Here is a 23,395-nt window from a genome sequence, read left to right as displayed (position 1 = left end):
GGTATATTCTGGTGAAACATGCTGCTGTGCTTATGAATACTCTTGGCCCCACTACACAAAAGCTGAAGGCACCAGCTTTGCAGGTGAATGTTCCAGGAACATCTCAGAAGGATGCACCTGTTGTGCTAATTTGTAGTGGGTCTGTCCCCTTTTCTTATCTAGTCTGTTTGCAGAAGGATTACACTTGCCCACACATTTTGCTTGATGCAATATCACATTACACCAGTAGAGAGAGAGTGCCAGTTGGGTCTCTTAATCATGCTCATCAGTTATTTATTAAAGTACATTTGCCTAATTCTTTTGAGCACCACCAACAAACCTGCTATAGGGACCCAATCAGTGGCAAAGCTCCTTGACCCAGATCCTTAAAGGTACTGAGGTATTTGAAATCAATAGGAGCAAGGCCCCTAAATATCTTCGAGGATCTGGGCCCTCCTGACTTCAGTGGTGCAGGAGCAGGGCCCTCAATGAGGCGACAGATATCAATGTCCAGGCTCAGCACATCTGCTATGGTGCTTATCATTCCATGTACATCCAAGCAGAAGGCATCTGATCTGCTGAAGGTGCAGGTATAGCTAGGGGGAATGCAGCTGCTGCTGGCTGTTCGAGGCATGTCCTGAAAGAATGCAGCTGCCGTGGTGTTGGATTTACCAGGCAGGTGCCAACATTCCATTGATTGCAGCACACAGCGGCATAGCAGATACAGCGGAAGCTCAGCAGTGGCAGCGTTAATCTGCATCCAGCTCCTGGCTCCACAACAGCGCTATAGTCAGAGGAAGCTGTGCCTAGCGCGTGCTGCAGCTTTTCAGCAATGCACTCCTTGCATCACATGTAGTCTTCTGCCCGAGCTTCACAATTAGGGTTTGATCTCTGCCAATACCCACCCAAAGAATTCCACATTGTATCAAGAGTAGAAAATGAACAAGGAGGTCTCTGGCCTGCGCTGTTTCACACGAAGTTCCCTTTCTAGTGCTGGAAATGACCCAGCCATTTCCTGGGTAGGGGTGCAAGGCACACTTTTCTCACTGGCTTCAGAAAAGCCAGTAAAGAATTTTGCATGGAAACCTGCTCAAAAGTATCAGGAATTATTTGTCATTCCTGTATTTTCCATGCTAGCACATCTGCTTTGACAAAAGAATGAACTGAGACATTTATAGGAACAGGCCCAAAGTCTTACACAGAAGGAGAGCCTAACACCCAGACACTGCATCTGTAGATTCCTTTGTGCATGAGAAATGGGTACTTGCACTCTTCGGCGCATGCATTACCCACGGTGGGTATGCAGTTTTCTTGCAGTATCAATGGAGACATGCACTTCTTTGCAACCACCTTGGAAAACCTGACCTTGGTATTTCATTTCCCATGTCATAAATAACATGCCCGCTGTAACAATTCAGATTCCCTGATGTGCTTTTGCTGTCAGCTCCCAATATCTGGCCATTTGGGACGCAGTCTGTGCAACATTGCTCCCTTTGAAGATCCACCAGAGTGAGAGTCCAGCAGCCTTCAGGAGACAGCTTGAGGTGGTTTTGTTCTTAATGGGTCCTCAAAGAGCCTGTTTCATTTTCAGCTATTGGTTAGCTTGGAAGCCTCCTTCCATAAACTCCTCAAGCCCCATCTATTCCAGGGAGCATCCTGGCTCTGTGGGTTATGCCCCATTCTTCCTTTGCTCTGTATTATAATGGAAAGTTTGTGCTCTTGGGATTAGGGCCTTGTTGTAATGAATCCATGTTTGCAAACAACAGGCATAATTACAGTGTAAATCTCACACATTCCATCCGGTTCCTTCACTTACACAACATAAATCTCTCCCATTTGAGCTAACGGAGAGCTGCCTTGCTGTTTGTACTATCTCCGTGAGTTCAGCAAAGGGCCACCTCACTCACTCACTCCTACACACTCCATTATACGCTATCACGTATTTACAGCTCAATGGCTTATAGATGCGAATAATAATAAAAGCACAATGGGTGGGGATGGGGTGTCCTGGATCTGAGTTAAATGAGATTTGACTTGCCTTAAATGATTGGCTGTTTTTTTTTTAGCAAACTCTTGGGTTCCTAGATGCCTAGGCATTTGGCATCACATAAACAAAGAGACAGATTTTCAAAAACTTTAGACCTAAAATATTCACCTATGCTGCCCACTCTCCATGTATATTAACTACATTTGCCCATGCAAATTGTTGTAATTGCTTATGCACCAAATATTTTATAACAAACTGGCCTACTATTTTTATAAATAAGGTAACAGCCTGTTGGCTCTATCCTGCCATGTACATATGTCAAAGGTACTTTGAAGGATGAAATAATAGTGATGAAAAAATTAATGCCCCTCTAATTTAAATGACAGGATGTTGTGATCTTTAATTACTGACTGGAGTGGATCATATACTGTCAAGGTTCCTTCCCCACTCTAAACTCTAGGGTACAGATGTGGGGACCTGCATGAAAACCCCCTAAGCTTATTTTTACCAGCTTATGTTAAAACTTCCCCAAGGTACAAACTATTTTACCTTTTGCCCTTGGACTTTATTGCTGCCACCACCAAGCGTCTAACAAATATATAACGGGGAAAGAGCCCGCTTGGAAACGTCTTTCCCCCCAAAATCCTCCCCTAACCCTACACCCCCTTTCCTGGGGAAGGCTTGATAAAAATCCTCACCAATTTGCATAGGTGAACACAGACCCAAACCCTTGGATCTTAAGAACAATGAGAAGCAATCAGATTCTTAAAAGAAGAATTTTAATTGAAGAAAAAACTAAAGGAATCACCTCTGTAAAATCAGGATGGTGAATACCTTACAGGGTAATCAGATTCAAAACATAGAGAATCCCTCTAGGCAAAACCTTAAGTTACAAAAAGACACAAAAACAGGAATATACATCCCATTCAGCACAGCTTATTTTATCAGCCATTTAAACAAAACAGAATCTAACGCATATCTAACTAGATTGCTTTCTAAGTTCTAAGACGCCATTCCTTTTTTGTTCCCGGCAAAAGCATCACACAGACAGAGAAAACCTTTGTTTCTCCCCCCCTCCAGCTTTGAAAGTATCTTTTCTCCTCATTGGTCATTTTGGTCAGGTGCCAGCGAGGTTATCCTAGCTTCTTAACCCTTTACAGGTGAAAGGGTTTTTCCTCTGGCCAGGAGGGATTTTAAAGGTGTTTACCCTTCCCTTTATATTCATGACATATACTAATCATGTTTTTTAATGCAATCTCTCAAATGGCATGTTAGGAAAGACACAACATAAAACCAAACTCTCTTGCGTGTTGTATAGCTATGAGCTGACATCTGCAGGAATCCCAGCAGTTTGGCCCCATGTTCTGCCCGCCAGAGTCTGACACCATTGTGATAAGATCACTGGTATGTGCATGTCAATGACACTTAGCCTCAGAATGTCAAAGAACCTTGTGAGGTTTGGAAGAGAGACCAGAGAATCACATAAGAGACGATATTGCTCAACTGCCTCCCTTCTTTCCCAGAATCTGAGAAACAGGCACCTGGACAACTCCAGGTGAAGAGTTAGCTGGATGCAGCGTTAACAATACACTCGCTAGTCTTCATTTCTCCAGGTGTTGGTTTACTCTATAGAGACACGGCCTCTGCACCTTTACACCAACAAGGGCAGAGGCGGCAGGTTTGTATAATTTTTGGTGTTGCCCAGAACAGGTCCAAGTCCCTCCCTCCCCCCACCTGCCTAAGGCTCTGGGAGAGAGTTTGGGCGCCGGAGAGGTGCGGGCTCTAGGAGGGAGTTTGGGTGCTGGGTGCGGGCTTTGGGCTGGGGCAGGGGGTTGGGGTGCAGGAGAGGGTGCAGGCTCTGGGAGGGAGTTTGGGTGCAGGAGGGGTGAGGGCTCTGGGAGGGAGTCTGGGTGCGGGGTGTGGGCTTTGGGCTGGGGCAGGAGGTTGGGGTGCAGGAGAGGGTGAGGGGTGCAGTGCTTACCTCAGGTGGCTCCCGAAAGTGACCTGCATACCCCTCTGGCAGTGGCTCCTAGGTGGGGGGCCCCGGGGGTCTCTCCATGCCGCTGTCCACAGGCACCACCCCCGCAGCTCCTATTGGCCACAGTTCCTGGTCAATGGGAGCTGGCACTTGGGGCAAGGGCAGCGTGAGAAGAGAGACACATCCCAGAGCCGCAGAGACGTGCCGGCCGCTTACGGGAGTGGGGCGGAGCGAGGGTGGGCAGGAAGCCGCCTTAGCCCCACTGTGCTGCTGGCAGTGGCAGCAATGGCCAGGGCCCCTGGGCCCTTTTAAATCACCCGGGGGTGGCAGGCGGGGTCGGGGATGCTCTGGGGGAGGCATTCCGGGAGCGGCAGACAGGGCTGGGGGAGAAACCCGGCCCTGAACATTGGTGGAGCTGGGCCCCTGACCCTGAATATTCCTGGAGCACGGGCACCACAGGCCCATATAACTCGCCACCCCTGAACAAGGGTTTACTCTCCAGGCTTTCTAGATCAGTGGGTGCAACAGATGCTTTTGCAAAACTACACACACAGACATTGTGTCAGTGAACACGGCTCTCTGTGGGTACCCAGGAGTTTTTGTAGATTCATCTGTTCCTTTCAAATTTGGCCTTTTTTTTGCAGGGGTGGGGGTCATCTAATGCCTCTGCCTACACAAGAGACCCAACAGTAATTCCTCAGACAAAGCCCGAGGACAAGGGCTTTGCTTGTGGTAAATCTTGTGGTAAACCTAACAGAACAGGACTCCTCAACCCCCAAACTGACGGCAAAGTCCAAGGCATCTGGTCAGCAGGGTGCAGCCCAGCTGTGTGTAGGCAGCAATGGGCACTGCACTATAGTTGTGCCCATGTGGAACCACTGGCCAACCCATTGTCATGGACATGGCGAGCGGAGAAGGCCCGGTGTGGAGCTCCTCTCCATGGCGCAGGCGAAGTACACAGCCCCTCTGCATGGCATCTCCTCTGCTCTCATCCCAGTGTGCAGCTCTTAAACTGCTTTTGGCCCTTACACCTCCATGTAAAAATGTCCTAGGGTTGGGCCAAAGGCTGACTGCTCTGGGGTCATATCCAGATTCTAACACCTTTAGTGATGGAGGCTCTATGACTTCCCATCACATGAGGGGGTTCACACTGATCTCACCACTCAGAATCGTTGCCTGATAATCAGCTTGAAGCTTCCCTTTCTGGCTTGTGCTCCTGCTCTCACAACCTCCAAGCCGCGGAGTAATTCCTCCCCCTCAGAACAGCCTCATTTCCTATCTCAGCCGTCACTTCCCCCCGGACTGTATCTGCGTGGTGCCATCCTCATATTGTGTTCATCTGCTTTTACCTTGGAACACGTAGGTGATTTTTACATCCCTCGTCACCACCACAATATGGACCACAGCTCACATATCACATGATGACAGTTAATAGTCAGTAACAATAGGTGAATCATGTAATTTTCTACTTGTAGTCATCTTCCTTTACCACATGGATTTTCCTTCGACTCTGTCTTCTTCTATCTTAGTCAGAATTTGGGCCCCCTCTTATCTAAATGACAACTCTCTACAGTGGGTGACTGACTAAAGTGGAAGACACTATTTTACCATGTAAGGGAGTCTATCTACCATTACACTCACACAGGGAAACTTTGGCTAGATGGGATATTTTGACCCTTAGCACCATTTAAGTCCTGCAGGAATGTCTCCATCAGCACGAGCACTTGTTTAAAAACCACATCCAACTCTCTCCCAGAGCACTGGAAGTCTCTGACATGGAGACATTTATAAGGCCAGCTAGTACAGTCCAGGGCAGCCAGCCCGCTTTTGTTTAACGAATGAGGATTTACTGGACACATTTTGTAGCCAAACTTTCTGAAGTGGGGTGGGGAACGTTGTCAGCATTAGATTTCAGCTGAAGACCATGTGTTCTATGCCATGGACTCTGTCTGCCTTTTGGGTCCAGATCTTTCCTATTCCCACTGTTCAATAGACTCCCGTCTATGTAGCTAACAACTATTAAATGCACTTTGGCGAGAGTTCAGTTGAAAGGCGAGGAGACTCGGTAGTTCATGCTGCATTCATTGTTCCACCCTGTCATTCAGTGCTTGCATTTTTTGACCCTCTGTGGTAATCACAGTGCCTTGTTTTGACATCTAAACGTGTCATGCTTTAAAGGACTTAGTGTTTCCATAGCCACCCTGCTGTCTGTTTTTATAAATTTGTGCTGTTTGTACAAAAAAACCCACAGAATTTGTTTGAGTTGTGTGTATTTAGCCTGTTGCTAATATTCTGGAATTAGTGATAGTTGATTCTTGTAGGTTGTTTTGCATGCCAACCAAAACATTGGGGTTTTGGGGGGGGTGTGCTTTCTTTTAAAGACAGTTTTCATTTCAAGGAGAACAAACTGTGCGTGTGAGTGCATACGTCTGTGTGCATCCACATTAATTTTGTAGGACCGGCTTTACTAGCCTGTCAGTTTAGAATTTCTGATCAGATGCAATGAGTTTTAATTACACTTGCAACAAATCGTTGATTGAGAGATGTTTATTTAAATGAGCCAGAAAAGTAATGCCACAAAATTCCAGGCCTGCTCTTGCTTCCAATAAAACTCTCATTGACTTCACTGAAACATGGTTGGGTCCCTTCACGTGTAATTTAGGGCTCATCTATACAAGGGAGTTAATCCACATTAATTCGTGATAGTCCCATATGAAGATGCCTGTGTACACATGACACAATTCATTAGATCACAGTAACTCCACATTTACTGCAAACTCTGGAGTCCACTTTCAAAGTGTACTAACTTTGCTGCAAATTGAGTTAGTGTGATGTATTGAGTTTGTGTGCATGCAATGCTGCTGTGTTACTTTGGCAGTTCTCCCAATGCTATCCTACACTGCTTTGCAGGTGTCTGTTACTGACTTGTCTACCTGTGTTCCCTCTGCTCTAGGATCAAGTTGACCAGATGTCCCCTCCCCCATTTAAAAACTGGCATTGGGTCAGACTTTGTCCATTTGCTCCTCGGTTAGAATATATCAGCACTGCTGCGATATTACTCTAGAAGCCTTACAACATGTCTTGAGCAGCTGCCGGAGCCATGCAGAGACCCCAGATCTCCTCACCATCTGTAGAGAAGCATCAGTGCAGCAAAAGCTCTTGGGGCCAGGCACCGCACTAAAGATCTTTTTGTGGGCGTTGATAAGCAGCTGTCTGCGTGCGAGGGGCTAGAACCGCAATGTCGACCAGTTCCAGATAAAGAGCAGAGAGCTCAGAAGGACTTACATTAAAACCAGGGATGCCAGGAAACAGTCCAGTTCGTGCACCTATAATCTGTCCATTTTTGGAGGAGCTGCATAGGATTTTGATTAATGACATTGTTACCGACACCCATCCCTCCCACATGAGTGATCAGTGGCAGAACACAAGGAGGCCAGTGAAGAGCTTTCCCCAGAAAGCCAGGATCTCTTTGGGACTCAGGACCCCAATTCCAGCCATGAAGGAAGCAAGCCCAATTCCCAGCCAGAAACCCAGGCCAGGACTGAGGAGGCAAATCCTATGGAAGGAAGCTGGACATGTAAGCATCTCTCTTTACAATTTATTATTATTCTAGCTTCTGTTCCAGGTGCCCCACAGCCATTTTGTGGGGGATGTGAACTATTAGCCTGTGTGAGTCTCCAGCCCTGCCTTCCTTCCGTGGCCCATACTGTCCGTTTTCAAAATAGTGTCTGCTCTGGCCAGGCAACTGGCTTCTGTCTCCTGCTCAAGCCCTGACCATTGTCTGTCTACCAGCCCGTGTCCCTGAAGGCACATTCCCAGCTACCTATTTTCCTTTCCCCTCCCCGCCTCTGCCTTGCCCAGTGAATGCCCCCATCCCCACCAATCCTCTTTGCTAGCTCAAAATGGCGTCCGCGGTCTCCATTTTGCCTCCCCTCCTGCCAGTGGTAAAGTGGTAATAAAAGAAGTGGGGAAACTAATCTAAACTAACCTCCATGTTCCCCGAATGAGAAATGGGTAAATTCTGTTTTTCCCTGACGACACTGCTGCCCCCCACAGCATTCCTGAACAACAGCAACATTCAACTGGGCAAAATGTCGCGCTTCATTGAGACACTGAGTATGTGGAAAGAAGCTTGGATACTTGTAAAAGAGTCTTTCTGGGGTGCCTCTCTAGCAGGGGCAGGGCCCTTTGCCATGCCCAGTTACCGCAACAGGGACAGCCCTGTCCAGGCCCCCACCTCTTAGTCCTTGCCGTGGGCCCGGTCTCTGGGTGCCTTCTTACTTCGTTTACGCGTGGGGAAAAGCAAAAGTTCAAACTCAGCAGAGAATAAGCCCCGCACAGGGTCAGCCAAAAGATAAAAGGTCAGTGGCATCACCTTCCTGCAGGGATGCCCGGGTAGCCAAATCAGTCTCTCCCTGTCCGGCTTGCTCTTGGGGTTCGCTGGACTCTTTGCGGAGCTGAGGGGTCTGAGGCGTGGGGGTTCCTTCTGCTGCTGCAGGAGCCACTCCCTCTCAGGGCATCCCCCCACTGATTGCAGCTTCCTTCTTTTAGAGCCTTCCTCCCCACCATGCATCACAGGCAGTGTTGGAGGGCCAGGGCTACCTTAGCCGTGCACGCAGTGTGGCTGGCTCCGGCCAGGCGGCAGGCTGTGAGCTCTTGCCGCTCTGAGCAGCATGGTAAGGGGGCAGGAAGTGGGGGGGTTGGATAAGGGGCAGAAGGTCCTGGGGGGCAATCAGGGGACAGGGAGCAGGGGGCAGTTGGATGGGGCGGAGGTTTGGAGGCAGTCAGGGGACAAGGAGCGGGGGGGGTTGGACGGGGCAGAGGTTCTGGGCAGGGCGGTCAGGGGACAGGGAGCAGGGGGGTGTTGGATAGCCGTGGGAGTCCTGGGGGGCCTGTCAGGGGGTGAGGGTGTGGATAGGGGGCGAGGGGGGCAGTCAGGGGACAGGGAGCAGGGGGGGTTGGATAGGGGGTGGGGTACCAGGGGGCGGTTAGGGGTAGGGGGTCCCGGGAGGGGCGGTCAGTGGACAAGGAGTTGTGGGGGGTTGGATGGGTCGGGTGTTCTGAGGGGGGCAGTCAGGGGGCGGGAAGTGGGAGGGGCCGGATGGGGGCAGGGGCCAGGCTGGTTGGGGAGGCACAGCCTTCCATTCCCGGCCCTCCATACAGTTGCGCAACCCCGATGTGGCCCTTGGGCCAAAAAGTTTGCCCACCCCTGCTCTAACCTATTCCAAAAGCAGCACCACCTTCCTTTCAGACGGCCGAGCGCACACTCCACTGTCATTCTGCAACTACAGAAGTGATAGTTAAACAGTTCCTCCCTTCTGTCCGAGTGGCCTGTGACTGACTTCATTGACCAGACAAGCAGAGGTTCTCCTGGGCTAACCAACGCAATTGCCCTAGCATCGTGGACCTTCCCAGACTACCCTGCATTTATGTTTGTAAACCTGCCATGGTGGTCAAACAGCCCTTTGAGCATCATTGAGAAATACCCCTTTTCTGGTTATAAACCCTGAGCCCTGGTGCAGGAGGCAAATGATAGGCACATAGGTCCCATCAATTGCCCCAATACCGTTTGGGAACCTCATGCATGCAAAGCCATCAGTAATCTCCTGATTGTTACCAGGCTTTATAATCTGAGGCAACAATACCTTATGCATGGTGGCACACCTCTGCATGACCAACAGAGTCAATCTCCCTATACCAATCTGGTTGGCTGTGGATTGGTAACCTTTGGGAGTGGCCAACTTTCCGATGGGAATGGCGAGTGCTTCTCAACAGATATGGGGCACCAGATGTTGGTAAGCTGCCACTGAATCTCTGGGGTGAGTTCAGCGCAGATCTCAAAAAAGGTCACCTTTGTCATCTTGAAATTGTCTTGCCACTGGAGGTCATCCCAGGTCTGGAGAATAATGCTTTCATGCTAATTGATGCTCGTTTCCCGAGCCCAGAAACAGTGCTGCACAGTGGCTATGTAACTTAAAACACTACAGGTGCAGCGCTTCAGTGTAGACACTTTACTACAGCAATGGGAAGGAAAGTTAATCCACCTCCCTGAGAGGCGGTAAGAATTCTTCCATCGCCCTAGCACTGTCTCCAGCAGGGGCTTGGTCAGCTTAACTACATCTCTCAGGGGTTTTTTCACACCCAGGGGAGTTGTAGCTATGCCAGTGTAACTTTTCAGTGTAGGCCAGCCCTGTGTGAAGCTACTCCATGAATAGCTCCTGCAGTAGCAGTTCCTCAGTGTCATCCTCTTCTTCCTAGCCCTCCTTCCTCCGCTACCACCACGGCTGCTGGAGGAACTGCTCCTGCAGCCACATCATCGGCTCGGTGATGTGGCTGGTGAAGTCCAAACCTGAGGCCACCTGGCTTCAAGAGCGGAAATACAACTCAAGCAGCCTCTGTGTGTGCACAGTTGCCAGCACAGTGGCACGGAGCATTGTTGGGTCCATGGCGGCTGACAGCAATTTGAAAATGGCACTAGCCCACCCAGAAAGAGAGGAAGCATAGGACAGAGACAGTGAAATCATGGAGTTTTTTGGAATTTGACCCCATATCCCAGAATTCCACAGGCTTCTCTCTGGCTCCACTAAGCACCCCATAATGGGCAGCGAGAGACATCCCAGAGTACTCTCTGCAAGGATCACAGGATCCCAGCCTGTATACACAACAATGTGAATTGAAAGAGTGCACAGCTGTCCTGTGTGTATGCCATTACTAGGGCTGGCATGTTGTGCATTAACTAATGCACGTCAACTCACTGTGGATTAAAACCCTTTCATAGACAAGTCAATCAAAAGCCACAATCAGTGCCTGATTCCCAGAAAGTCTGAGTGTCCCTCACTCCCATTAGCTTTCACTGGAGTTGTGGGTTCTCAGCACTTCTGCACAGCAGACCCTTAGTTGCTGCCCACAAAGCAATTTCACATCATGCCAAATGGTGAGGTTATGTAAAGGGAAACCAAGAATTAAAAGGCACCTTCAGCAGAAAGGAAGGGACTTGGGTCAAAGTGGATTCATTCTGAATTTAGGGCCCTATCCAAACACCACTGAAGTCAAAGCCCATTCTAACCTGCACTCAGGACTAGGACTGGTAGGAAATCAGGGAGCTGACCCCTTCTGTTGCAACCTGCCTAAAGAAACTGGCCCTAGATCTTTAGGGCATTCTGGGGATAAAGATTGCATGGAAGACACAACACATATTAAAGATTAACTGCAATGGCTGTTGAGCTATTCAGGAAAGAGCAAACAATGCAACAACTATTGCACTTACAAAGGATTATCCTGCACTTTTGCCTTTTCACTTTATAATAAGTTCTGGAGAAAGCGGTGCAGGCTTTACAATAGGTTTTACTGCTTGTTTACTCAGCAATGAACGTTAGCAACAAAGGCATGTGTATAGTCAACAGAGAGTGTTTGGCTATATGCACGGAGGGGACTTTCTTATGCAGTTCAGAGGAAACAAACTCACTGAGGATTAACTCAAGAATCGCACAAAGTGATAAATGTCAAGAAATGCAGCGTTAAACCTGACACACTCGTAGCCTTAATCCTCTTTAAAAGGGTTGGAGGACTTGTGGCACCTTAGAGACTAACCAATTTATTTGAGCATGAGCTTTCGTGAGCTACAGCTCATGCTCATGCTCAAATAAATTGGTTAGTCTCTAAGGTGCCACAAGTATTCCTTTTCTTTTTGCGAATACAGACTAACACGGCTGTTACTCTGAAACCTTTAAAAGGGTTGAAACAGTAGGAGTCGGGCTCAGCAAATGCAGTCGTTTTGAATTTCCTGAATTTTTACTGGTTTCTTACAAAATCCTCATTTTATTCTCAGATTCTTTTTCTATTACTTCTGTTTTATTTTGCTTTCCATTGTTTGTATGGGCTTTAAATATACAGTGGCTAATGAGAATGCATTTTGCGCCCAGGATGAAATTGTTCCTGTGCAGCACAAGGTCTGTGCACCACTTATGTCCATAGGCCTGTGTGGGCCTTCTGCACAGTGGTGAATTTCCATTGCATGAATATACACAAGCAGCTCCAAAATCACACACTTCGGAGTGAAATTCACCCATGATCAAGGCCAGCATTATGCCCAATGCATCACTTAAACCCTTTTTAAGGACTTGATCCAAAAGCCATTGAAGTCTCCGGGGGTCTTTGGGTATGTCTACACTGCAAAGAAAAACCCACAGATCCAAGTCTCAGAGCCCAGATCAATTGACTCAGGCTCATGGGGCTCAAGCTGCATAGCTAAAGATAGCAGTGTAGACATTCAGGCACAGCCTGGACTTTGAGACCCTCCCCCCTTGCAGGGTTTCAGACCCTGGGCTCCAGCCCAAGTGGGACTGTCTACACAGCTATTTTTAGCCCCACAGTCTGAGTGTCAGAGCCTGAGTAAATTGACCTGAGCTCTGAGACTCACTGCTCAGGGTCTTTTATTGCAGTGTAGACATACCCTGAGAGGCCTCAAGTTCTTAACATGGGGCTTACGTGCACTTAAGTGGTACATGAGACTTTGTGTGGATCATCCACACTGGAATGAATTTCATCCGTGGGATATAGAAGTCTCTTTATGGCCCTGCAAATATAATCCAGTTTCAGAGCAATACGTTAACACTATGCAAATCTCATGAGCACGGCCTGCCAAACCACAAGAGAAAATTTGGATGCTTAGTTCACTAAAACTTTTGCTTATGATGCAGGTCTAGCGACAGATGCACTATACGTATGTAAATACCTTTGCCATTTTTCCAGTTACCCAATAACAAGCAGTGGTAGAGATCTAGTGGGTTTCTTGTCTCCATAGCCGAGGAAAACGTGCTATAAACTGACTTTGGACTCAGGTCAGTTAATTATTCATTAAAAATGACTGAGGCGTTATCACTGGGCTGTACTGGAAAAGGGTAGGTTGTGGAGTGGTGTCGAGAAAGGCTTTTCAAAGGGATGGAGGCTGAGTTTCACTGTTACTTCCTATGCAACTCTCCCTGTCTCAAAAGAACACGATTCATCTACCAAGAATGTACAAAGCAAAATCAACCTATTACCAAGCAGAACTGCAAGCAGGGAGTCAGCTGGGATGTGGAAGTAACAACATAATTATTTTTTTTAAACAAGAGTGCGGTTGGGGGTGACACAGCTGTACAAAAACCAGGCATTATTCTGAAGTGCAGCTGCAAGCTGAGATGAAATATGTACATGGAAAGGGTAGCACTGGGACCTGTTTGGCTGACAAGTGGTTGGACAAGTTGACCCAGAGGGTCCCTACCAACTGGATTGCCTTTGAATCTATGATCTGAAACCTGTGCTGGAGAGTTATGCCAACTGAGAACTCTCACAGGCCAGGGCACTGTTGGGTACTTATTCTGTGAAATCAGCATTAGAGGGAAACAGTGTAATGCCATGAAGATATGCACCTCTGAGGACTCTGCAACTGACAAAAGGCCAGGGCAGGGCCAGCAATCCCCTGGGCCTTCCTACTTCACTAACATTAGAGGTGGAAAAGACATATTAGGTCATCCAAGGCTCACAAATCGGGATGATCTAATATGACTTTTGCCTTCAATGGGACTACTTATTTTAAAATATAGCACATGCCTAAATGCTTTGCTGGATTAGGGACAGAGTGCTAAGCATCTTGTGGGATCATGCCTCTAGTCCATCCACCAGCAAGAGTATCATTGCTCCCCAAGTGGAGTCTTGCCATTCTTGATCTTGCCAGGTAGCTGGGTAAGCAGCAGCTCCTGCATCAATTCCATCCCACAGCCAAAACCTGTCACTTCTCCTGTGCAAGGCAGGCCTCCAACTCTATCCCTCAGGCCATCTGGCTTGTGTTCTTGTAAGTTTTAAAGAAACCAAACAGTGCTTCCAGTGATGAGTTAAGTATTTATTTGCTCTTTAACAAGATATATTAACTCAGTATAAACTACCCATGGTTTCTTTGGTGTATATCAAAGGAGGACCTGGACACTGCAGCAGCTGAATGTGATAAATATCAGGCATTTTTCCAAATAGCAAAGTTTCTCACACTTTGGCAGCTGCACAAATCTGGATCATTCTTATTGTTTAAAGCTCTCTTCAGAATTGCAAAAACCTACTGCTGAATGTCATTTAAATGTTCTAACAATTGCTGAAAAATTCAAGCCATCTGAACTGGAAAAGACAGAGAGGAGAAGAAGGTAAAATACCAGTTTGTGGCTATAGCTTCTGCACTATGCAGAGGACAACTGCTGCCAGCAATAACAATCTATCTACTTTGGAAACAATGAAAATATGATCTTTGCTATCAGCTCTTTGGCCTTTTCCTGCTTGCATTTCACTGCAGTGGGCTTAAGTCTTCTCTTCCTAAATATTAGCATAATCGGCATGTAACATTTAATGCCCACCTATTTCATGCAATATTGGGACAGGTCTTCATCAAGTTCAAGCATGTGACAGTACCAACAAAATGTGTGACTAATTTGCAAACACACAGTTATTAAGATTGTGCACACAGATTGGGCATGTAACTGTGTGCTTATTTTGCATGCGAATTTATATGTCTACGTTTTTTTTTTTAATCTCTTCCACATTTTCAAATCTTTTAGGGCCAAAATTTCCAGAAAATTTCTGTGTGCAGGCACCATGATTGAACATGCTAGTGTGGAAATTGCTATTGCAAATTACCACTTGCACACATAATGGATCATTTTCATGTATAATTACTAGGACGTTGAATGCAGTCACATCACATGCACACTCAAATTAGGCATGCAATTGCACACCTACTTTTTTGAAAATTTAGGTCTAGGTGCACAAGAGTAACTGTAAAATGCAATTGCATGTCTACAGGTTGTGAAAAATTCTCTGTAGGATTCCCCACTATAATCAGCTTCTGCATCATCCCAGGCATCATTCAGAATTCTGCAGCCATTATCCTAATAGAGCACCAGCCTCCTAAAACTTTAAAAGGCAAGTTTGCTGTGAGCAGCTGCATGGTCTTGGAGGAGATGGAAAAGACCTAAGGCATGTCTGCCCAGTAAGATACATAACCTACTGTGACTGAGCCTGCAGCATGCTGCCACCCATATAGCCATCACCAACGAACCCAGGAGCTGTCGTATTACTTAATAAAAAATATAACTGTACTGCTCAGAGCTCCTATAGACCTTGTCATCCTCAAAACCCTTTACAAGCCACAATCAGTCTGGTGCTGGGTTCTCCTCTCCCAGAAAGACCCCAGAGACTGGCCAGCCCTTTGACTGATGGTCCTCATACGTGACACGCAGTCCTCACTGGTCATTAGGTACAGCAGGGGGTTCAGGGCACTGTTGAAGCTCGCCAGGCCCCGGGTCACCTGATAGGAGACATAGATGTTTTTTGAAGTCTGGGTGCAGGACCCCTACAGTTGCCAGCTTTGGGATAGCAAGTTAAGATTCCTGAAGACGTGATATGGGAGGAAACAGACAGAGAACAGGACCATCAGTAACACCACCAGTTTGATGCTCCTTCTCTTGAGGTTTGGGTCCACATTTTTATTCCTCCAGAGGACCACCACCACATGGCAGTAGTAGCCAATGATTATGAGGAAGGGGACGACAAAGCCAGTCATAGTTAAAACCAGGACGTAGGGCAGATAGGTGCCCAGGTTCTCATGTCCTGTTTTATCATGACACCGTGTACCATTGCTATCCATTTTGCTGAAGCCAAAATCAGGAGACACCTAGATGATGACCCATGCCCAGATCAACGCACGATGAAGAAGGGGGGGCCCAGGGTCTGGCACCTACCCAGCATCTTCACTGGGTACACGATACCCAGGTAGCGGTGGATGCTGATGCAGGTCAGGAAGCCAATGCTGGCATAGAGACTGAGGTGGAAGATGGCCCGCGTCAACCTGCAGCAGCCTTTCCCAAAGAGCCACATGCCCCCCTGGAGATAGTAGCTCACCAGGAAGGGCAACGTGATCACATAGAGTAGGTCTGCCACCCCTAGTTTGCACACCAGCACACTGAGGGTGCTCCAGCTGCTCCTCTGGGACCCGGCACACATATTCCACAGGCCCAGTCCATTCCCCAGCAGCCCCAGCAGGGACACGATGAGGTACACAGCCGGTAGGAAGTGATGGGTGAAAATCTGGTTCACCGGACACAGGATTGAAGGTGAAGTTGATGATGTCAGAAATCGAAACGACTTCCTCCACGGGTGCCATTTACTGCAGAGGGTTCTACAGGAAGCAGATGGGGGGTTGGCGCAGCAAGGGAACAAGTGAGTCCTTAGGGAAGACGCATGAGGGGTCGGTGCAAGGTGGAATCTCCCATGTCCTAAGGGTGGTGCAGAAGGGAATCCCTGAGTCCTTAAGAGGGAAATATCCTCTTGCAATTGGGGCTGTGGGAGGGATCCACAGACCCCTATGGTGGAGGGGGAGGTGGGGATGCTATGTCCTTAAGGGGGGCAGGGAAGGAGGGGCTCCCGAGAACCCTACGGGGAAGGGCAGGAGCGGGTACCTCGGTCCCTACCCTACGGGGGAAACTCCGGGTCCCTAGGGGGATCCCCCCGGCTTCTGCGTGGCTCCCTCCCCCCCCCCAGTCTCCGCTCGGCTCCCCGCAGACTTTATCCAGTTTCAGGCGCAGAAACTCGGCCACCGCCGCGTGTCGATCCCGGGAGACTCAGCCCGAAGCTGCCGCGCAGCTCCGCAGTGCCGGCGAGTGGAGCGAGGCGCGGGCTCCGCCAGGGGCAGCCGGCGGGGTGGGGCCCGCAATGGGAACTGGGAGCCGGCGTCGGGAGGTGACCCGGGGAGAGGGGTCGGTGCTGCAGGGGGGATCTGGGAGTGGGAGCAGTCCAGGAGGGACGTCCCCAAAGGGGCACCCCACGGGAGTGGGGCGGTGCACCGGGCACTGGCAGATAGGGGCTAACCCAGGATGAACCCCCCCCAACCTGTTAGCCAGGGGCAGGAGCCGGAGCTGCTGCACCCCCCCCCCCCCGCCATCTCAAAGAGCTTTGCAAGCTGCAGAGAGGTGTTACTCCTCTCCCCCTGCCCATTTCCTTCCATCCCCGAGTCCTGCTCTTCTCTCGCTCTGACTCTTGCCGGAGGCGGTGCTAGCCCATTTTGGGTTGTAAGAAGAAATATTTTGCCCTCTCCCGAATACTAAAAAAGTGAATACTGCCCCCATCCCCAGCTGCCCAGGGCCCTAAACAATTGCTTAGTCTGCTTATGGCTAGCGCCGGCTCTGTTCTTGCCAATGATTGGCACCAAAAATGATCAATGCTAGTGACGTGCAGGCCGCAGTCTCCAGCTGAGCAACGCTGCTTGCGGTGGGGGTGGGTCATAGCCCGCTAAATGCTGCCCACTGGCAACCAGGGCACCCAAGGATTGCCCAGCGTGGGACGGGTTTGGGGGATGCTAAGCTGCTCCAGTTCATTTTTGGGTTTGAATTAATTCAAGGAGGCGGAGGGAGCTCACAGTAACTGAATATAAATTGTCTCTGTTATGCAGCACCAGCCCCCGCCTCCACCCCGCTGAGATATTTTTGATCAGAGCACTGGGGAGCTATACAGCGTGTGGCTATTTCTGGTGTGAACGCTCACCTGGCGGCGCGGAGGGGGCAGGAGTTGGAGTCTGACAAAAGAGTTATTCTAAATTAGACCCTCATATCAGCATCTCATACAACCAGACACGTTAGAGACGGAGATGCCTCATTAGGTCCCAACCAGTCCATCCCCTCTATGGGCCAGGGTTGTTCCCTACAGTCTATTCCCCATTGTTTTGTCCAGTCCAGTTTTAAATGACTTGAGTCACCACGTCGCCTGGTAGTCTATGCCACCAGCCAGTAAGATTTCCCCATCAGGGAATGTTTCCCAGTGTTCAGCCTCAAGTGTCCTTGTCTCAAAGCGATGCCGAGACTGCACTATCGTAGCGTGACATAGGCCAGGAATGTTTAAAGCTTTCTGGAGTACTGACCACGGACGGGTGGCGGGGAAGACAAAAGATCAGTTACCCCTGAAACTGCTATTCCCCACAACCCTGGCTATACTACAATAATTACCTGTTGCCAATAGTGGGTGTCAGTGACAGGTGCAGTGGAACAAGTGTTGAACACAGTTTAGCTTCAGGTGTATACAAGGACAAACCAGGTTTAGAACCAGTTTAGCTGCACCTGTTGACACTATTGATGACAATGGATGACAAGAATGACAACCCCTTTATCTCCAAACTCCTACCCTAAACCATAAACAACCCAAAAAACCCACCCTACCCCAACAGTTTTTGACCCCAGAAAGGGAGAAGTGCCAGAAACTACATACAGTCCCCTAGGGACTTCACTATCACTAATGATTTTACATGGAAGGTGCTGAAATACTAGGGTGATGGGCAGCAGTATAAATATGAGAGAGAGAGGCTGGCCAGCCGGCCAGAGCTGCACACCCATTGTCATCAATATGTAATTTCTGTATCATAGAATCATAGAATATCAGGGTTGGAAGAGACCTCAGGAGGTCATCTAGTCCAACCACCTGCTCAAAGCAGGACCAACACCAACTAAATCATCCCAGCCAAGGCTTTGTCAAGCCGGGCCTTAAAAACCTCTAAGGATGGAGATTCCACCACCTCTCTGAGTAACCCATTCCAGTTCTTCACCACCCTCCTAGTGAAATAGTGTTTCCTAATATCCAACCTAGACTCCGCACCCCCACCCCCACCCCCGCAACTTGAGACCATTGCTTCTTGTTCTGTCATTTTCCAACACTGAGAACAGCCTAGCTCCATCCTCTTTCGAACCCCCTTCAGGTAGTTGAAGGCTGCTATCAAATCCCCCCTCACTCTTCTCTTCTGCAGACTAAATAAGCCCAGTTCCCTCAGCCTCTCCTCGTAAGTCATGTGCCCCAGCCCCCTAATCATTTTTGTTGCCCTTCCCTGGACTCTCTCCAATTTTTCCACATCCCTTCTGTAGTGGGGGGACCAAAACTGGACACAGTACTCCAGGTGTGGCCTCACCAGTGCCGAATAGAGGGGAATAATCACTTCCCTCGATCTGCTGGCAATGCTCCTACTAATACAGCCCAATATGCCATTGGCCTTCTTGGCAACAAGGGCACACTGCTGAATCATATCCAGCTTCTCATCTACTGTAATCCCCAGGTCCTTTTCTGCAGAACTGCTGCTTAGCCAGTCGGTCCCCAGCCTATAGTGATGTATGGGATTCTTCCTACATAAGTGCAGGACTTTGCACTTGTCCTTGTTGAACCTCATCAGATTTCTTTTGGCCCAATCCTCCAATTTGTCTAGGTCACTCTGGACCCTATCCCTACCCTCCAGCATATCTACCTCTCCCCCTATCTTAGTGTCATCTGCAACTGATCCCATCATCCAGATCATTAATAAAGATGTTGAACAAAACCAGCCCCAGGACCGACCCCTGGGGCACTCTGCTTGATACCGCCTGCCAACTAGACATCGAGCCGTTGATCACTACCCGTTGAGCCTGACAATCTAGCCAGCTTTCTATCCACCTTGTAGTCCATTCATCCAATCCATACTTTTTTAACTTGCTGGCAAGAATACTGTGGGAGACCGTATCAAAAGCTTTGCTAAAGTCAAGATATATCACATCCACCATTTTCCCCATATCTACAGAGCCAGTAATCTCATCATAGAAGGCAATCAGGTTGGTCAGGCATGACTTGCCCTTGGTGAATCCATGTTGACTGTTCCTGATCACCTTCCTCTCCTCCAAGTGCTTCAAAATGGATTCCTTGAGGATCTGCTCTATGATTTTGCCGGGGACTGAAGTGAGGCTGACTGGTCTGTAGTTCCTCAGGTTCTCTTTCTTCCCTTTTTAAAATATGGGCATTATATTTGCCTTTTTCCAATCATCCGGGACCTCCCCCGATTGACATGAATTTTCAGAGATAATGGCCAATGGCTCTGCAATCACATCAGCCAACTCCCTCAGCGCCCTTGGATGCATTAGATCTGGACCCATGGACTTATGCATGTCCAGCTTTTCTAAATAGTCCTTAACCTGTTCTTTCACCACTGAGGGCTGCTCACCTCCTCCCCATACTGTGCTGCCCAGTGCAGCAGTCTGGGAGCTGACCTCGTCTGTGAAGACCGAGGCAAAAAAAGCATTGAGTATTTCAGCTTCTTCCACATCATCTGTCACTATGTTGCCTCCCCTAATCAGTAAGGGTCCCACACTTTCCCTGACCTTCTTCTTATTGCTAACATACCTGTAGAAACCCTTCTTGTTACCCTTCATATCCCTTGCTAGCTGCAACTCCAATTGTGCCTTGGCCTTCCTGATTACATCCCTGCATGCTCTAGCAATATTTTTATACTCCTCACTAGTCATCTGTCCAAATTTCCACTTCTTGTAAACTTCCTTTTTGAGTTTAAGATCACCGAAGATTTCACTGTTAAGCCAAGCTGGTCGCCTGCCATATTTGCTATTCTTTCTGCACATTGGGATGGTTTGTTCCTGCGCCCTCAATAAGGCTTCTTTAAAATACAGACAGCTCTCCTGGACTCCTTGCCCCCTCATATTTGCCTCCCAGGGGATCCTGCCCATCAGTTCCCTAAGGGAGTCTAAGTCTGCTTTTCTGAAGTCCAGAGTCCGTAACAGTTACACATTGGTAGGGCAGGGAGAAGGGATCTCAGCAAATCCAATTTAGTTACCAAATGAATGTCAGAGTAAGGAAGGAAATAGTGAAAAACAGACAGGGCTTCAGAGCCCAGCAGAACACACTGGTAGTGGTCATGCCACATCTCACAGCATCCTCCCAGTTTGGGATATGAACTCTCTGCATGTATCTTCATCACACTGCAAACTCCATTTTGATTGTCAGGCTTGCCTGCCTCTCTGCTGTCTTCCTACCTCCATCTAAGGGTGAAAAATCCAAAGCGTAGTGATACAATGATAACAATGAGCTAGAAATGAAGGGTCGTTAAACCTTGGTAGTATTTTATTCAAATGGAAGCCTCCTTAAACAAAGAAGGCAGCATACCAAGAAAACCCGTCCACCCAGATAGGCTGCTAACTAAGCTATGGATTTCCTCGTGGGGACTTTGATCACCTGATGAGGCTGATTTTGGGTCACCTGACAAAAGGGACTGCAACTTTATAAAAGGAGTACTCTTGTCATTGTTTGTCTACACTACCGTGGGGTTGATCTAAGATACACAACTTCAGTTCTTAGATCTACTTACTGTGGTGTCTTCACTGCAGTAAGCTGACAGCTGGCGCTCTCCTGTCGACTCTGCTTGCGCTTCTGGCCAGGTTCCAGCTTCCCAGAGATCGAAAGGCGACGAGAGTCCCCGAAGCCCCTCCGGGTCTCGGAAGGGCTCCACTGCTTCTGGTCCGGTCCTGAGTTTCTGCTGTCGTAGGTTACATCCCCCCCGGCCGTTACTGCCTTAGGTTTATATGCAGTCCCGTATACACCTTGATTATCCTTACACGGTAATATTTCGATTCAAGCCTTGCAACTGGTTTCTTACACTCACACCGTCTCACTCACTTCTTACATATTGATTGATTACATATTCATACGCGTAGAATTGGTAATATAGATTTAAGCAAGCCTGTCACATCAGCGAGGACTTCTGTTCCAGCTTGTGATTCAGACAAGAACTGTGCAAACTGCAAGGTACAGGAAGCTTACACAGACACATAGACAGCTTGGAAGGCAGAGGGTGGGGGGGGAGCATGGGCAGCCCTTCCTCCCCATGGAGCAGAAGCTGCTCCTGCCTGGCAAAGGCCAAGCCATGGATGGGGCCATGTCCGGCTACACTGGTCTGTGAGGTTCCCACTTCCATGGAGGGGCGAACATCAGATTCTGTGCCCAGGAAGCATGCCAGAGAGACCAGAGAAAGAGTCAATGCTGAGCCTACCCAAACAGAGGGACACTTAAGAGCGCACAGGTCCAACATGCTGGGACCCAAACACAGTAGCCTGGTGAGTGTCCTAAGAAGAAGCAGAGGTAACTTTACCAGGTCTGTGACATGTAGAAATTAGAGCTAGAGAAGATAAGCCGGCTGGTTCCCTGCAACACATGTACTAGCAATTTGTGTAAGTTTGGGAAATGTCACCTAAGTACTGGCGGAAGTTGGACTCCCCTAGATAAGAGGGTTTGCCAAAGTGGTACTAATTATAGGCATCTATCTTGGATTCAGAGAGACAACAGATGCTTCACAGAGCTGAAATTGTTCTGCAGGAGGATATGGATTATTAAATGACTATGTGGTAAAGTCAAGTTGCTAGGAGCAACCCCCAACTAAGTTTCTATGGCTTACCTTAGATAGGAGGGAATGTGAAGTGGTTACCATATAAATAAAATTTATTCGTTCCATTATTGTGGGCCAAAGTTTGCCTGATAGTAGAGGTACAGGTGGCTGGGACTTTGGCACAAGAATCCTGGAACAGTGCAGACAGGAGGTATTAACCAGAAGTTACTCATTCTTCAGGAAAACAACCCTCTGTCCTACACAGTCTCTCCTGCCTTCCTTCACCACAAGGAGTTTCGGGTAGTGATCCTTAGGGCAGTGGTTTTCAAACTGCGGGTTGCGACTCAGTACTGGGTCGTGGAATGGAAGGCACTGAGTTGCGGCGGCTCTGGTCAGCACTGCTGACTGCTCTGCAAAAAGTCCAATCGGTGGTGCTGCCTGGCCAAGGCAGGCTAGTTCCTACCTGCTCTGACACCACGCTGTGCCCCGGAAGTGGCCAGCAGCAGGTCTGGCTCCATTGGGTTGCAGGTGTTAACAATTTTCTTCAACTGGGTCACCAGAAAAAAAGTTTGAAAATCACTGCCTTAGGGTACCTTACAGTTACAGTTGACAGGTAGAAAGGGGTTATATCAGGATTATCACCATCCTCATCTCATTGCTTTGATGAATAATATGTTTATTACTAATGTTAGCAAATTTGGTGCAATCCCAGACTATTCAGGTAATAGGTTCAAGGCCATTTACTTACCAGCTCAAGGTATTAAAGAAGGTGACTGCAAATACTCAGCTGTAATGAGCATGTCAGTGCCAGCCCATTCCCAGTCCTGCCACACCGTGGCAGGGTGTGCTACCTCTTTAAGAAACAGTCTGAAGCTTACAGCCAACATAGCGTGAGTGCACTCAAGGAGCACCCTGCCACACCCTGGAGGCTAGGTTATATAAACAGGAAAAGGAAGCTGAGTGAGAGAGGGGGTATGGTTGTTATTACAGGGTGTAGACAGTCAGATCATAAGCCTGGCTCCTGGATGTTTTGTTTCTCTGACTGTAAGTTTGGTGGCTCTGAGCTAAGGGTCTTATGAAGAGGGTTAAGTGGTTCCTTCTTTGACCCAGCACCCAAAAGAAAGGGAGAAAGCCTACCTCAGTCCCAAAACAATAAAAGAACTAGGCACTCTGGTAGCTGGGTTGGTTTGGATGCATTCTTAAAGGGGACTTTTTGTTAGTTTGGTTTGGCTTCCCCCTTCTAGGATTCTGTGAAGAA

General features: G+C 48.4%; 1 long non-coding RNA gene and 1 pseudogene across 1 annotated transcript in view; one reads left to right on the top strand and one right to left on the bottom strand.

Moving 5' to 3' along the window:
* Positions 1-23,395, top strand: part of LOC141997725 (uncharacterized) — a 53,332-nt gene that overhangs the window by 20,866 nt on the left and 9,071 nt on the right. The window contains exon 2 of the long non-coding RNA XR_012641763.1: positions 6,898-7,521. This is a non-coding gene — a long non-coding RNA (uncharacterized LOC141997725). The remainder of the gene's footprint in view (positions 1-6,897; positions 7,522-23,395) is intronic.
* Positions 15,106-16,128, bottom strand: LOC141997629 (P2Y purinoceptor 1-like; annotated as a pseudogene).

Source organism: Natator depressus, chromosome 13, assembly GCF_965152275.1.
Source record: "Natator depressus isolate rNatDep1 chromosome 13, rNatDep2.hap1, whole genome shotgun sequence".
Classification (NCBI taxonomy): domain Eukaryota; kingdom Metazoa; phylum Chordata; order Testudines; family Cheloniidae; genus Natator; species Natator depressus.
Note: the sequence above shows the minus strand (reverse complement) of the source record. Positions and strands in the feature narration are given on the sequence as shown.